Below are 14,170 nucleotides of genomic sequence, written 5' to 3'. Positions count from 1 at the left end.
TGTAAATATTTTCAAGACTATAATTGTTCAAGATGTAAGAAACATTAGCTGTTAACACAATCGGTGGGAAGCATTATCTTTAGTGAACAAGTGTTACTTTCTGGATATGTTTATCTGAAAGAATTCTTCCTCTAAGTCACCAGGAAATATTGGCTAGCTTGTGAATCTACTAGGCACAGTAAGTAATTGAAGACATTTAAAACCAAGAAATCCCTGGTGTGAGATAAGGTTTACTCAATTTTTTAGAAAAGAACTTGGTAGGCTTTACATCCATCTTGGGTGATGACAATTAGTCATGACACTACATTTATGAAAGAGCTTATATGAATACGTGAAAATACCACTAACCTCCTGAGATCAAACTAGTAAGTATAAATTGGAAAATAAACTCTTATAGTGTGTAAAGAATGAGTGATGAAGCATTACTGAATATGTTGAAATATTTTCTGTTCACTGACTACCATAAAAAGAATTACTTAATATGCTGTAGCTCCACTGAACCCATTGAAATATAGATATGTAAGAGTTCTGATTATGTCCTGGGGCATAATTTCTGGAAGATCTTTTTCTTTTTTTACATGACCCATTTTCAAATATGTATCCATTTTTATTATGACAGTGATGAAAAGATAACTAACAGAGATGAAGAGCTCTTAGGTTTTTGAAGCAAACAAGATGTTATTGCGGTACATATAATTCAGTTCTCATGGTCAGAGAATAGAGGTATCTAACTAATAATGGCGTTACATGTTGAAAAAATAGATCAGTGATAGGCTGAAGGGTCCAGATTCCAGGACAAACAAGAAAACCCATTAGTGTATCTTGGGTTACAAAAGTTTTAGTTGAGTTGAAGCTGCCTCATACTGATGAAGCAATATAAACTTGCTGGGTCTTTTTATCAGAAAAACAATATAATTCTGCCTTATTGCTACAACCTTTTTTCATTCCTTGAGCGCAGAGGGCTTTGACAAGGTTATGTTACAGAACAGCCTCTGTATATGGCAAACTCAGAGGAAACATGAGTCTTCTCTATTTTATACACAAGTGTATAAAGTGGCCCCCTACAAAGGAGGTCAAGTGAATTCACCTGAAAACAAGGAGGAGGGAAATAGAAGTACTTAATGTCTGCTTCCCACATAGATTTCTGCACTTACCTGTGGCAGAGCTTATCTTTTTAGGCAAGCTATATGGGGTATTTGAATTGTGACAGCCTATGATTAGCTTTGTTCCTTTGTACTTAAAAGTTTGTAAGTTCTTGAGCTTGTAAGGACAGTAGGTTTCCTTCTTACAACACACACGCTGAATGGGCTGGGAGACCTTGTGACTGTTATGACAGCAGAATTTAGGACAGATGTTTTTATTTGGAAAGGTATGATAAATCCCTATTCTGTGAACTTTCTCTAGAGATTGGTTAAGAATAAAGAAGCAGCGCAAAACCAATTCAGAAGGATGCTTAACAGGAAAACATTGCCTAGTAGAATGTGATGCAATATAACTGGGCAAAAAAAGTTTTAACTTGAACATTTAGCTCAAAATATTTACCTACTGACAAAGTTTTCAGAATGTTTTCTCTAAGTGTAATTTATCTGTAATATAAATACTATCCATGTGTTTGGGAAATAGCAGATCTAATTGAGAAGTGTGTATCTAATGGTAAGTACCATATACTAATCCTCCTGTCTACTCTACTCTGCTTTATTTCAGCAGTAGCTATCAAGTAAGTAATTTTTTTTCTCTAAGGTAACATAATACTTTTTTTCATCTACAGTAGTACATATTTTTTAGCTGGTTTGGAAATTCTTGTACCGTATCATGAAGATTTCTGTCATTTTGAGTTGTAAAACAGCAAAGTCACAGATCAGCACTAGTACTTACAACCTGAAATTGCTATAGGCAGACATGTGCAAACTGCAGTGATTTAATTCTATTCAGTAGCTGAAAATGAAATGTTCGGTGGTGAATCATTGGTTTGAAGGACGGTATTTTATTACTTTCATCTACAAAGCTGTCAGTTCACACTCACGTTGGCATGGGCTGAAAAAGTGTAAGATTTGTGCTGGCCAGGTAGAAATGTGATTTCTGTTCTATTCCAGAGAGGCAAGTATTTCTCCTCCCAAATCTTTCAATAAAAAGGACAAGGACCGAAGAGATTTGAAGACTGAACTCTACCTTTCTCCCCGTGGCCCCTCAATCAGCTTCTTACATCAAGCTTGTGGCTGACAGACAGCTCTCAGTGCTGAGTAAGTACTGCTCCGTTCTACCTGGGCTGCTTCTCTTCTAGGGTTAGGTATACAACAGCGTGGATGGGACCTCATCTGATGCCTGTGAAAAAAGAAAAGTGCAGTGGAGATCATGTTTTGAAGGAAAAGGAGTCTGTTGTAGGAGGTTATTTAAGAAAACAAAGCGTAAATCATAACACCTACTTGCATGGTAAGGAAGAAATGTACTCAATCATGCTATCACGGATAAACAAAGCAAGGAGGTGAAAACAGTAGGAGTGCCTGTGTGAATAACGAGAGGTTTGGATGTAGGGATGAACTAGACTATTCAGGAGCAACAAAAAGATTTCAGAGCAGCTTATTTTCTCTTGTCATCTCCAACATACAGACAATGGAAATAATAATGGGAAATGCAAACTGTGCTGCCAAATCTCTTCTTAATTTTTATTCTTCTTGATGTTTTTAGGGAAGGGAACATCTTACACTTTCCTGGGTGTCTTAGCATCAGTTTCTGTGACAGTTTTTAAACTTCCCTTCGTAAAAACCAGTCATCTCAGTGAAGGGAGGTGAGCAAGATACAGAGGCACTAAAAGCAAAATATCAGAGCTTAACAACAGTATAATTATCTGAATTAAAAGTGATTTCTAGGTAGTCAGCGCATGAGTAATAAAGGAAATGCAAGTGTCACTATACCAGATCTGACATGCAAACATCCACCCCACCTCCTCCCGAATTGCAATCTGCTTCAGATGTCTGGCTAGCCAAGGTTTTTCTGTACAGACTTTTATCTGGTGGAAGGATGTAGAGGTGATGGCCAGCACAATTGCCTGCGAATATGATCTCATTGTATGATCTTATGTATTTAGGGAAAACTAAGTAATTAAAAAAAAACAAACACGCAACTCCTAAAACCCACATACAAATACAAAAAGAAAGGAACATCATAAACAAGTTGTTGAGATAGAAAACAAGATGCAATACACCTCCCCTCTGGCTTTCTCCAAGGCTTCTTTCACCTTTGTTCTGCTCTAGCTTTGGCATATCTAGGCCAGCATTTACTAATAACCAGCAAGTGAAAAACACTTGCTGAACAGTGTTAAAGGAAGATTCTCACATTTAAAGCTTATGTTGTTCTGATGTGCTCCAGAAAAAGAGCTTACTCAGAAGAAGTTTAAAAAACCAAAAAATTCTCATTACTAGATAATTGGAGCTCAAGCTGGGTGCATTATATAATAGCACTTGCAAATCCAGCTGCGTTTTACCTATTTACCTGTCCCTCCAAGCGCAAGACACGGTAATTGTTACCACACCTTAGAAACTTGCCAAGGAAAGGTGTGGTCTATTGTTGTCAGAATTACATCAGACCTCAAACTTGTGTCCACAGTGAGGAAGTAGTTAGAACCTGTCAGTAACTACAGCAGAGAGAAAGAAGAAATTTGGAAGAAGGTAGAAGAAAAAACTCCTGAAAAGCTTACCATAAATAACTCCATTTATTTCCCTTTTTTTATATAATCATTGAGGTTGGAAAAGACCCTTAAGATTATTTTCAGGTTACCAAAACAGATTTGCACAAAGGTTTGTTTGGAGAACTAGAAATAGGTGAGGAGAAAGGTGCCAGCATGCCATTAGCTATTAACAATACGTAGAATATGTGTTAAAAGGAAGATTTACTAATGCTTCAGGCAAAGCTATAAAGGAGAGGAAGGTGTTTGGGAGTCAGCATGGTTCATGTGACTGGCAGTGATATGCAGTCCTCTGAAAGCTGGTCACCAGGTTAAATTCTGGCCATGCAGGGTTGGACGTTACCACTGCCAACAGAGCTGGAATTGATTCAGGCACGATATTAGATGGACACTTGATAAGTTGAGGCATATATATAACTGATGTCACTTCTGTGGCTGATAGATTCAGCCCAAATACATGAATTAGCATTTTCCATTCATGTCTGCTTTCTGAGGTGCTTGTCAAATTAGGAAATGTCACAATGCACTGAGAAAAGTTGTTTTCCTAAAGCAACTTTTGAAAAAAATTTTAAATGAGAAGTACTAGGAGCATGTTCAAAATTTTTAAAGGGGAAAAAAAATCGCTAAGTAGTCTGCAGAAGTTATTGTAGTGCTAGTTTTATCAGTAGATTTGCAATAAATCCGTGGGCTTATATATAGAAACAGAACTGTGTTAGCATTCTGTGAGAAGGCAGCTATTTTAGTCTGTTCATCCACTGAGGAGATAAAGCAGACTGTTATGTCAGCCTTGACAGCAACTCTGAGTTTTCCTGGATATGTCTAAGAAAAGGGTTTTATAACTATCACCATATGGAGGTACATAACATGTGATGCAGCCTAAAGCTATTTCCTTTGAAAGCAGAGCTCTAGATTCCTGTAATAAAGCCATGGATGTAAAAACCTGTTGTTAACTTGACAAAACAAGGTATCTGACATAGTTAAGTTACAGCACATTTCACCAGAATAAATTTGCAATTTCCTATTAGTACCTGCAGTGGGATACAGAATAACCATGCATTTTAATTTACCAGGGATTTTTTTAGCCGAGGACCTCTAAAAAGGGCTTTAGGTAGCTCTGGTCCTGTGGGTAGCTGGTTAGTCCAGAGCCACGTGGGACTTACTGACCCAAGCAGACACTGAGGCTGTAAGACTTATTTCAAGCCTTTGTGAGGTGAGAAAGGACAAAGGTCTAGGAAAGTGTTTAAATCAAATGGTATTTGTTGAGTCCACTGGATTTTTTTGAACAGAAGAGTATGGTGTGCTGTGCTGCCCTGGGACTCTGCCAGCAACTCCAGGCACAGGGATTTTTCAGACAGAAGGGTTATGATATAGAGCGCAGATTTTCTGTTTCCTTTATGCTAGCATCCATTAAATCAGTATGTAAAGATCAAGTCAGTGATTTTAATGGAGAAGACATCTGCTATCTCTTATCTTCTCCAAAACTTCCTCCTGTGAGGGACTACTGAGAGGAACAGGCTTTACCTCTCATCGGTGCGGAAATAGCTCCACTGCTTCTTTTTGCTTTATCTTTGTGTGTTGCCATCACCATTGTCCCCCCCACGCTGGGAAGCAAACTGCTGTTTGAAGTCTTCTGCCTTCTGTCAGAGGCTGCTTGAGTGGGGAGGATGCAGCACGAGGGCATGCTTTTTCCCATGTGTGTGTGCTTTTTCTGTACAATCCTGCACGTGTGCTCCTTTGCACCCTTTCTTACCTCTCGCGGCAGAAGACAAGGCAGTGTGTAGAGCAACACGCACCCACTAGTATGGATGAACTCTCTGTTTTAAACAGTGAGCAGAAGGGAAAGCAGTCTTAAAAGCAGACATTGAACCAGACTGTTGGAAAGTGTGGTGACTGTTACAGGTTACAACAAGACCAAGGATCTTAGTTGCTACATGTTCTAGCCAGATCTCTGTGTTTGGTTAAAATAATATACATTTATACTTACTTTGAATAAAAGACCGTAACCATAGTGGTATTTAACGTGAGCAGGTGTACATGTCAGGACTTAAATTCAGTGAAGAATGTGAGTAAAATAATTGCTGGCTCTCTTTCCTGACCAGGAGTTACTGTCTTATTAATTGTGAGACACAGGTTTACACAAGATGTTGTCCTGAGTAATAGCAGAAGTAATCACTGACATCATGCAAAATAATGCAGCAATGTTCATGAGTGGATTTTTTAATTAACAGTCTTTAGAGGATAAGAATCATGGCCATAACTTTGAAAGCATTTGCAAGTAAATGTGCTGTATATAACCAAAGAAAATCTGCTCAACCTCTGGAAGACAGCAGAAAGAAACAAGCATTAGGAACTCAGTCTAAGGAGATGGAGCATTACAGTAGAAGGGTAATCCTCCTTAAGGGGAATGCTATTTCCATTGCCACCTTGGAGGAATCATAAATGTTAGATCACCATGTATCAATCAGTAGGTTAACACCATTTTATCAGACTAAACTATTGCTGTGAGGACTTGGGCTGTTCAGCCCAGACTTTCTGCAGAGCTGGGTGAAATAATTTTGATGGAGCATCAATTCTTGTGATTATTTGCTACTGGTGTTTTATTTATAGGCTTACAGTACTTAACGGACACATGGGGAATTCAGTGGCAGGAGGTACAGTGAATATCTACATAAACATATACACATGAATAAAATAAGTTGACAGCAGTTGACATTACGGATGATTAAGCTAGAGGTAGTAGGTAACTAATCATACCTGCTGAACAACTGTTAAGAACGGGAAATGCTTTTAATTAAAGATCATGTAGAACTGTCCCTACTGTTGACATGGAGCAAGTCCCATCATCTACTCTATCATTCATTGGCATAAGGGGGGAAATGCACTTCTTTTAGGACAGGTTGGTAGCAGCAGCCGCCGGGCAGTGGCAGGCACACCACGGTCATGCAGGGACACGCGTGCGGTGGGAGGCGCGGGGGCCATGGTGCCGGTGAGGCAGGCAGCGCAGCCTCCTCCATCAGTCACTCCGCTGCACAGGGACATGTGGAATGAAGATGCCGCTAATTAAAACACAGTGGACAGGGCAGCCTGAACGGTGTCTGCTTTCCTGTGAAACTCACGTCACCACAAGGAGCTGCGTCTTCACCTGAGCAAAATGCCAGTGTTTTTAAACTTATCCGGAGTGTGAATCCTTGGCCTAGCTGCCTTCTGCTGGGGAAGTTTCCTTTCCCTGGGGGAGCTTGTTCTCCACTGCGCGATGCCAGGCACCATGGCTCCCGGCCCTGCTGCGGGGAAGGGGCAATGCCGGCCGCCCTCCCGGTGCTGGCCAGGGGGAGCTCCCGAAGGGATTTTTTCCCCCTCGGGCTGCAAGGAGATTTGGGTTAGAAAGGGCACCTGGAAGGCACCATTTTAAAACAGAAAGTTTCTCTTCATCTTCCTTCAGGCTGCAGTCTCTGGTTGCTCCCCACAGGGCACCCAACAGCCTTTCATCAACAGTCACTCCCACCCCTTCTGGCTTAGGGTATTTTTTTCCTCATTCATTTTAGCCCCCTTCAGGGTCTCCTTCCTCCCCCAGCGCTGGCTGCACCACCCCTCCTCTTTGCCCAGGGCTGTTTCCCCACAGCCCCTGTGGCATCCATGTTCCTCCCTGCCGCAGCCTGAGGGGACGGCCTGGCCAGAGCCATTTTGGCTGCTCAGGGCCCAGAGTCTGACACCTCCTCAGCCACGCAGACACAGACACCTGAGGGAAGAAGACAGATAATGGAGGGACAGCCGCATGCCCGGGTGGTCAAGGCAAGGTAAATTTGGGGCAGATCTGCAGTGTGGTTGACACTGGATGATAGAAGCGCAAAACTGCAGCGGGCACAGGGCCAGAGGGTTTATTTAACTGCTGCGTCGGGGTGGCGGTGGTGGGGAGCGTGCCGGAGCCGGGCTTTCTGGCAGCACCCTGTCCAAGAACAGCCTGTCATTAAATCTGAGGTAAATTAATCGTCATCATTGCACTTCTTATATGAGAGCTCATGTAGCTTGAGTCAAACCATGTTTTTTGCTGCTGTGTAAGAAAAGTTAGTGCTGCAATGGTCATTCGTGTCTCCATTACGGCGTGTGTGTGTCTGAAAATCGGAGGGCAGAGCAAACCTCCAATTTTCCTTTCTATGTTTCCATTTATACTTTCAACTTTTAGGAGAAAGGGATTAGTAACGTGAGAGGAAGGGCAGTGTTTGCAACTCGTGTTTGTATGTCTCATGCAGATACCACAGACATACCCGTAATGGTGTGAATAATCATTTTGCTTAAAATGGTCCTACTTAACATCAAAAATCAGTCATGCTGCTGTGCTTTGCTGAGCTGGGACCTTTGCAAACGCTGCCCGAGCTTCTGCTTACTAACAAAAGGTCCTTAAATGCAAAAACTAAGAGAGGAGAGCCAGCTCCTGACTTTAAGCAAACTTTCTATTACATGAGGGAGGGAAAAGGGATTTCAGACCTAAAAACATTCAGTTTTAACAGTTCCAGCCTCATCCAAAGCCCACCAAAATTGGTTTAATCCTAATCCCAGCTCACTGAGGATCTTTACATGATACAGTACTATTTAGAATAGAGCAGCAGGAGCAAAAATTCAGTCTGAGCTAAAAGTACACAACAAACTTCTGTGTAATGTGAAAATGGGTAATAAAAGGTGGCCTAGCACACTAAACCTTTCCCCCATTTGTAATTGCATTGTGATTTTTTTTTCTTTTTCTTTTTTTTTTTTTTTATTCTTCCCGTATCCCTGTTCATATGCTATATAAATTCAGGAGCTGTAATTCACAAAAGCGGATTGAAATGTTGTGTGTGTTTGTCTTCTCCTTTGTGGAAGGAATGAGAGGCCAGAGCCCAGGCCTGTAGGGATGAGAGACCCTTGCAGTAGGGAAGAAAAGAGGTCCAAAGTAGGGCATACAACAGAGAGGGAATACACAACCTGTATAAACATGTGAAGGGATAGGAGAGAACTTTGAAAATCATATACATGTAGAAATATAAATATAACCTAAACCCTAATACTGGAAGCTGGTCATAGCAGCAGCAGTCTTGCTGAAGTTTCCATTAAACCAACATGTTCTCACCTGCTTCATTTTTGGGCAGAAGTCCTGCATGACCTGTTGCTGCTTGAAGACTTAGTGTTAGAAAACCTGAGCAAAAATTCCTTTGCATCTTCTTGAAAGCATTGCAGGGAAGTAGAATAAATATACACTTCTATTGCAAAAACTCCTTGGTTGTGGTTCTTAAAATGCTAATGAAAAAAAACAACTGACAGAAAAGGTAAAATTGGAAATATGAATGACTCTTTCAGGATCCCAGCCCTAACCAAAAAAGGCTTTTCTTTTGAAATTGCTCATTCAGTACCTGGAAATGTTTATTTTAGAACTTCATCCTGCAAATGTCTAAAAGTATTAGTTTCATACTTGTGAATGGTTATTAAATTCAGTGGATGTGAGATCACAGTCTAAATTTTGCTGAATTACTTCACGTTTAGTTTACTAAAGCTAGCATGTCTAGGGTTGTCTGGTTGCTGTTGAGACAATTTACCTAGGCAAGATTATAAACCTAGCAATCAAAGCATTTGCAAAAAATTTCGAATACAACTGCTTTCAAATCTGGCAGTAGCAGACTGCCTATTTTTGCTGAAAAGATTTTGTCACAATTAAACAACTGATGCCATGTTTAAAATGGTTTAAATTGTTTAAAATCACTCCTCCAGAAAAGAGTTTCTTATATAAACATAATAGTCCAAATAATTTCTCTGTTGTGCATAGCTTTCTTGCAAGGACAGGAGGAACATTGCCCCTGAATAATCATCCTGTTTATATATAGATGCTTCCCAGATTGCTCTGTAGCAGAAGTGATACACTCTGCAGAAGGAGCTAAAATGTTTCCTGAAGGCAAGGTTTACCATAGAGGGGCTATACCAGTAGGAAAGAGGCTTCTTCTAATCTGATTTTTTTCTTCCTGAATATTAGCTTCTCTTGATAACCAAGTGACAAACATTACCATTTCTTACACGATGTTAAGTGCCAGCCAGGTGATACCTGTAGTTACTGGCAACACCCTGTAATCCTGCCTTCCCTGAGGGACAGTGGGAAGGGAAAAGTAAGAGCCAGTCAGTTGTTTAGTTGGCTTCTAAATCACATGGTGAAAAGGTCAGTGTAAATTGGGCATGCACTTTGTAATTAGTTTCCAGAGATTAGCGATATGCTAATGACCCAAATTCCAAGAATTGTTCTTAATGCACACAGAGGGCATGCAGGTGTATTGGATTCATAATCTCAGCAGTACAATAGGAAATACAGACTCTAGAAGGAAAGAAGACAGAGTTAAAGCTATTTTAAAAGAGGCTCTAGTTGTGAAAGTTGAAAAGGGAATATATTAAAAGAGGAAAATTTAAAAAATTGGACAGTGTGAAAGATGTGTAAAAGACACAGGATAGCCTGAGTAAACTAAAAAGAGCAAGAAACCAAAGTCTACACGTGCATTGGCTTCTGCTTCACATATAGTCACTTAAATTGTTGAGTTTTCCTATGATAAGAAAGCTGTATCCTAATCACTTACATCTACCATATGAAACGTACCTGGCTAGATTATCTAGGCAGTGCCTGGTGGGTACCCATAACCTTGTTGCTGAAATGGAGCACAGCATCACGTTGTTCTTGTCAGCTCATCACCACAAGTGTTCTCCCTCCCTTTCCAAAAGGCACGGCAGGGGCAGAGAGGAAAGAAATCCCAAAGGATTAGATCAGTGTCAGAGCATTAACACTTAGTTGATGACAACTGTAGGGATTAATTCAAGCTGGTTCAATCCTTCTTAGCTAGAATAGGAACCAACAAACCATCTGGTGGAAAGAGCAGTATGACAGGGCTAAAAGGAAATACTGTCTGAGTAGTCAAAGGAAAAATAAACCTTTCTGCAGACTTTTGGGAACTGCTGTGTTTCCCAAGTGTCTGGCCACAGCAAGCGACAGTTTTGATTACAGTAGTTTAAATAAATAGTGTGGCAAAATATTGCCTTTGTGGCTCAGAAAAAAAAGATCAGATTCTAAGCTTTTAAATTTGCTACAATAATGCATAACACCTGCATTAAAAGACTATGCAAATAAAGATAATTTCTGTGAAAAAATGTTATACCATACAATCTATTTTCTTGCAAACATCTGTTCTGTTACCAGACCATGTTATTCTATGGCTTCATTATGGAATGACCTTACAGGTGAATCTCTCTTTTCCCTGCTGTTTTCCGCAGCCCTTTCCTACTTGCCTCCTTTGAGAGAGGTTCTGTTAGTCTCTGCACACCCTTTGCTTTTCTGTGAAGCCGAATAAATGAAGTGTGTGTAATCACAAAGACAAAATACAAGTGACCCAAATTTACAGATAAGGTTAGTATCACAGCTCCTGGGGCTAGTAAGGATGGGCTGGCCTACAAAGACAAGGTGATCAGCCTCATAAACTGCTTTGAGTTTACCTCTCCAGGAATTAAGAGTGTTTGTCTCTGGAGAAGATCAGACAATGCAAATTGGATTTGTGGTGAAGTCTCTCCTCTGCAATGTCACTTGCTGATGTTTATAGTAAAAATAAGGTCTTGCTTCTGATGGGTTTAAGCTTGGTTCACTGGTTTTAGTCTCCTTATAAATGAAGGAATCTGATGAAGCCTTGTAAGAGTTTAATTTACACTCTATTTTATGAGGTGCACGCTGCTACCATTGACTTGTATATATAATGGTAATTGGCTTACGGTGAATGCTTGGTGGCGGCTCCATGTACAGTCTCACTGGAAGGAAGTTTCCAAAGGGCATTCAGTAAATATATTTTTCATTCACTTTGATCTGTCAGTTGTTCTTCATTCACTTTGATCTGTTAGTTGTTCCCTTTTTGAATCTAGAAATTCTTTTTTTGTTTATCACAGTCTTTAAATGTAAAAGTGTTTATGCAGCTTATGCTGTTGTTCCACAGCAAGGTTTTACTAGCTTCCTAATTGTAGAGAGCTTGTTTGTATATGGAAAGTTTTAATTCTGCTGCTCCCCAAATATTGCCATGCAAAGGAATTTATAGATGCAGCAGACTAGCATGTAATCTAATGTAGCAAATGGCTTTGCAAATATAAGAACTGAGCAAAAGCGTTTGATTTCCTGATAGAAAATTGAAGCATTGGTTCACACTCCTCTTTTGAATGTGGAAATTCTTGATGTGAAGATGGTAAACCCGAGCAAGGGAGTCCAAAGATCTGTAAGGATTATCTGGTACTTGAAATGCACCTGTCCTGTGCAGAGCTAGAGGCAAAAAAGTTCAATGTGCTTTGAGCCTATGTTGCTACCATGGGAACCGTATTTTCTCTAAAAATGCTGGCACAGACAGTAGTCCTGTTCTTGAGCCCAACGTTGCTCTCTGAATGCTGCTGGATTTGAAGAAATGTTTTCAGAATGCAATGTTTCATCACTGCTTAGAAGTTTCATGGATTTTAAAAGATTGTTTTCTCTCAGTGGAGCCTAAAATAAAGATAAATTGGAAATCTTTGGATCTAGATTTGAAATAAGAGGATCAAAGGAATCAAAATATCAGCAAAGATAAAAGAGTTTGTTTGTCAGTGTCAGGTCTTACTGCTGATACTGAGAGCTCTTTCTAACCCTAGCAATATCAAGCAGGAAGCATCTGTGTGTGCTTATCAGCTTTTTTGCTACATAACATCACACATTTCTGGCCTGTGCCTTTATCAAAGATAGGGAGTAAGATGTCTCTTAACAATGTCTGTGTGTCAGAATATTGGACATACCCCAAAATCTGGAATGACTTGGTTTGTGTCTTTTAGATCAGTTTGACTAATAACATTAAAACTCTGTGAAAGGCTGAAACATCCATCCCCTTTTGTTTTGATTTTGATTTTGATGATGATCTGCCAGTCTGGCAATTGTTCTCAAAACAGCTGTGCCCTTAGCATGAAGAGTTATCACAGCAAACTTACGGGAGTCCTCAAGGAAAAATATTATCCTGGAAAAATGAGTCATGAGAATACAACTTCACAAAACATCTTGATAAATCGTAAACTGTACAAGCAAGATTCCCAATACTGTCAATAATTGTTTACCAATTACTGATTATTAATTTCTAGCTACCACTAGGCACAGTGCTCTAAACATATCAGTTCAAGACAGAATGGTAAATGCTATATAGTTTTTTTGGGTAAATTTACATTAAATTATTATTTTTTTTAATTTCACTCTGATTTTAGCCATCGTAAGAATGGACATGCTGATTCAGACCAAGCTGTTATGTGGCCCACTACTTTTGACTCCAGTATTGGCTAGAAGTGGATTGATGCCAAGGAAAAAGTAAAAATTGGGTAGGTGTATCTCATACATTTCCCTCTCCCTCTCCTCCTCTGCCTACTCCCATGTGCTCTCCCATGCCCCAGCCTTTATCAGGCAAGGCTCATGGGATTTGTCAATTCTATAATCCCAACTGCAGCTCTTTACTAAGCAGTTTGTCCAGTTGCCTTGCAATCTCATGTAAGCTTTTTGATGATTAAAACTGAAAAAGGCAACAAATGGAAAGTGTAACAAAAGTACCAAACCAAACAACAGCCATGTGAGGTCCGATTAGGTAGAACTGCACAGCCAAGAGACAAAAGGACGCAGTTTGTTACACAGCTTGTGGTAGACCTGTACAACTCTCCACCAAAGGATGCTGTAGGTGTGCAAAATTTTCATTAGTTTGAGAGCTAGCTGAACAAGTGCTTTGGAAAGAACCAACAACCTTGCTTTGTTGTGAACGTGACTTCCACTAGCTTCACTTTCTCTTCCAGTGCAAGAACCAGTTCATGAGATGAATAGCTGATTCTTACTCACCTCCTCCAGGCTATTCAAGAATACGTAAACATCTAAAATACCCCCTTTAAGTCAAATCTCTCCTGTGCTGTAGAGTTTCCACTCAAATCATTTCTCATATGGAAGTTTCATAGATTTGATAATTCTCATTGCTCTCTTAGGAACCTTTTCCTCTTCAATGTTTTTAAAAACTTCACAGAGTACTCAGTGTGAGAGAACCCTAGGTGTATGTAATGGCACAATGTTATTTTCCATTTCATGATGTATTGCTTTTGTGATAACTCCTGAGACTTGGCTATCCTTTTTGACAACTGCCCACCACTGAGTTGATGATTTTTTGAAAGCCTTCATCTAAACCCTAGTTCTTTCTGAGGTCATTTTCCTGTAGCTGTTCAAAATATTGATTTAATAATTTCAAAACTAGTGAATAGTGTTTCTCATTAAAGCTATGTACAAGATCATACTTGTGTATGAATGCTGAATTTAATTAGCTTTAATAATTTGAGTGATTTTAATCTGCATCTTTAGGCATCTTAATATCTTTTTCACATTTTGGCCTGACATGAGTGTTAAATATCTTGTGGCAGTTTGGGGTCACCATAATCATAGCTGTGTAACAAAATATGTGAAACGGAGCTATA

At 39.8% G+C, this 14,170-nt stretch overlaps 1 long non-coding RNA gene across 1 annotated transcript; it reads right to left on the bottom strand.

The window, feature by feature from the left end:
* Positions 1–222: 222 nt before the first annotated feature.
* LOC121095665 lies at positions 223–10,398 on the bottom strand. The gene is made up of 3 exons (XR_005830177.1): positions 10,287–10,398; positions 8,784–8,950; positions 223–2,322 (listed from the first exon to the last, which is right to left on the bottom strand). It is a non-coding gene; the product is annotated as an uncharacterized LOC121095665 (long non-coding RNA).
* Between the last annotated feature and the right edge of the window lie 3,772 nt (positions 10,399–14,170).

Source organism: Falco naumanni, chromosome 11 (genome assembly GCF_017639655.2).
Source record: "Falco naumanni isolate bFalNau1 chromosome 11, bFalNau1.pat, whole genome shotgun sequence".
Lineage (NCBI taxonomy): Eukaryota > Metazoa > Chordata > Aves > Falconiformes > Falconidae > Falco > Falco naumanni.
This window is presented reverse-complemented; position numbering and strand designations above follow the sequence as displayed.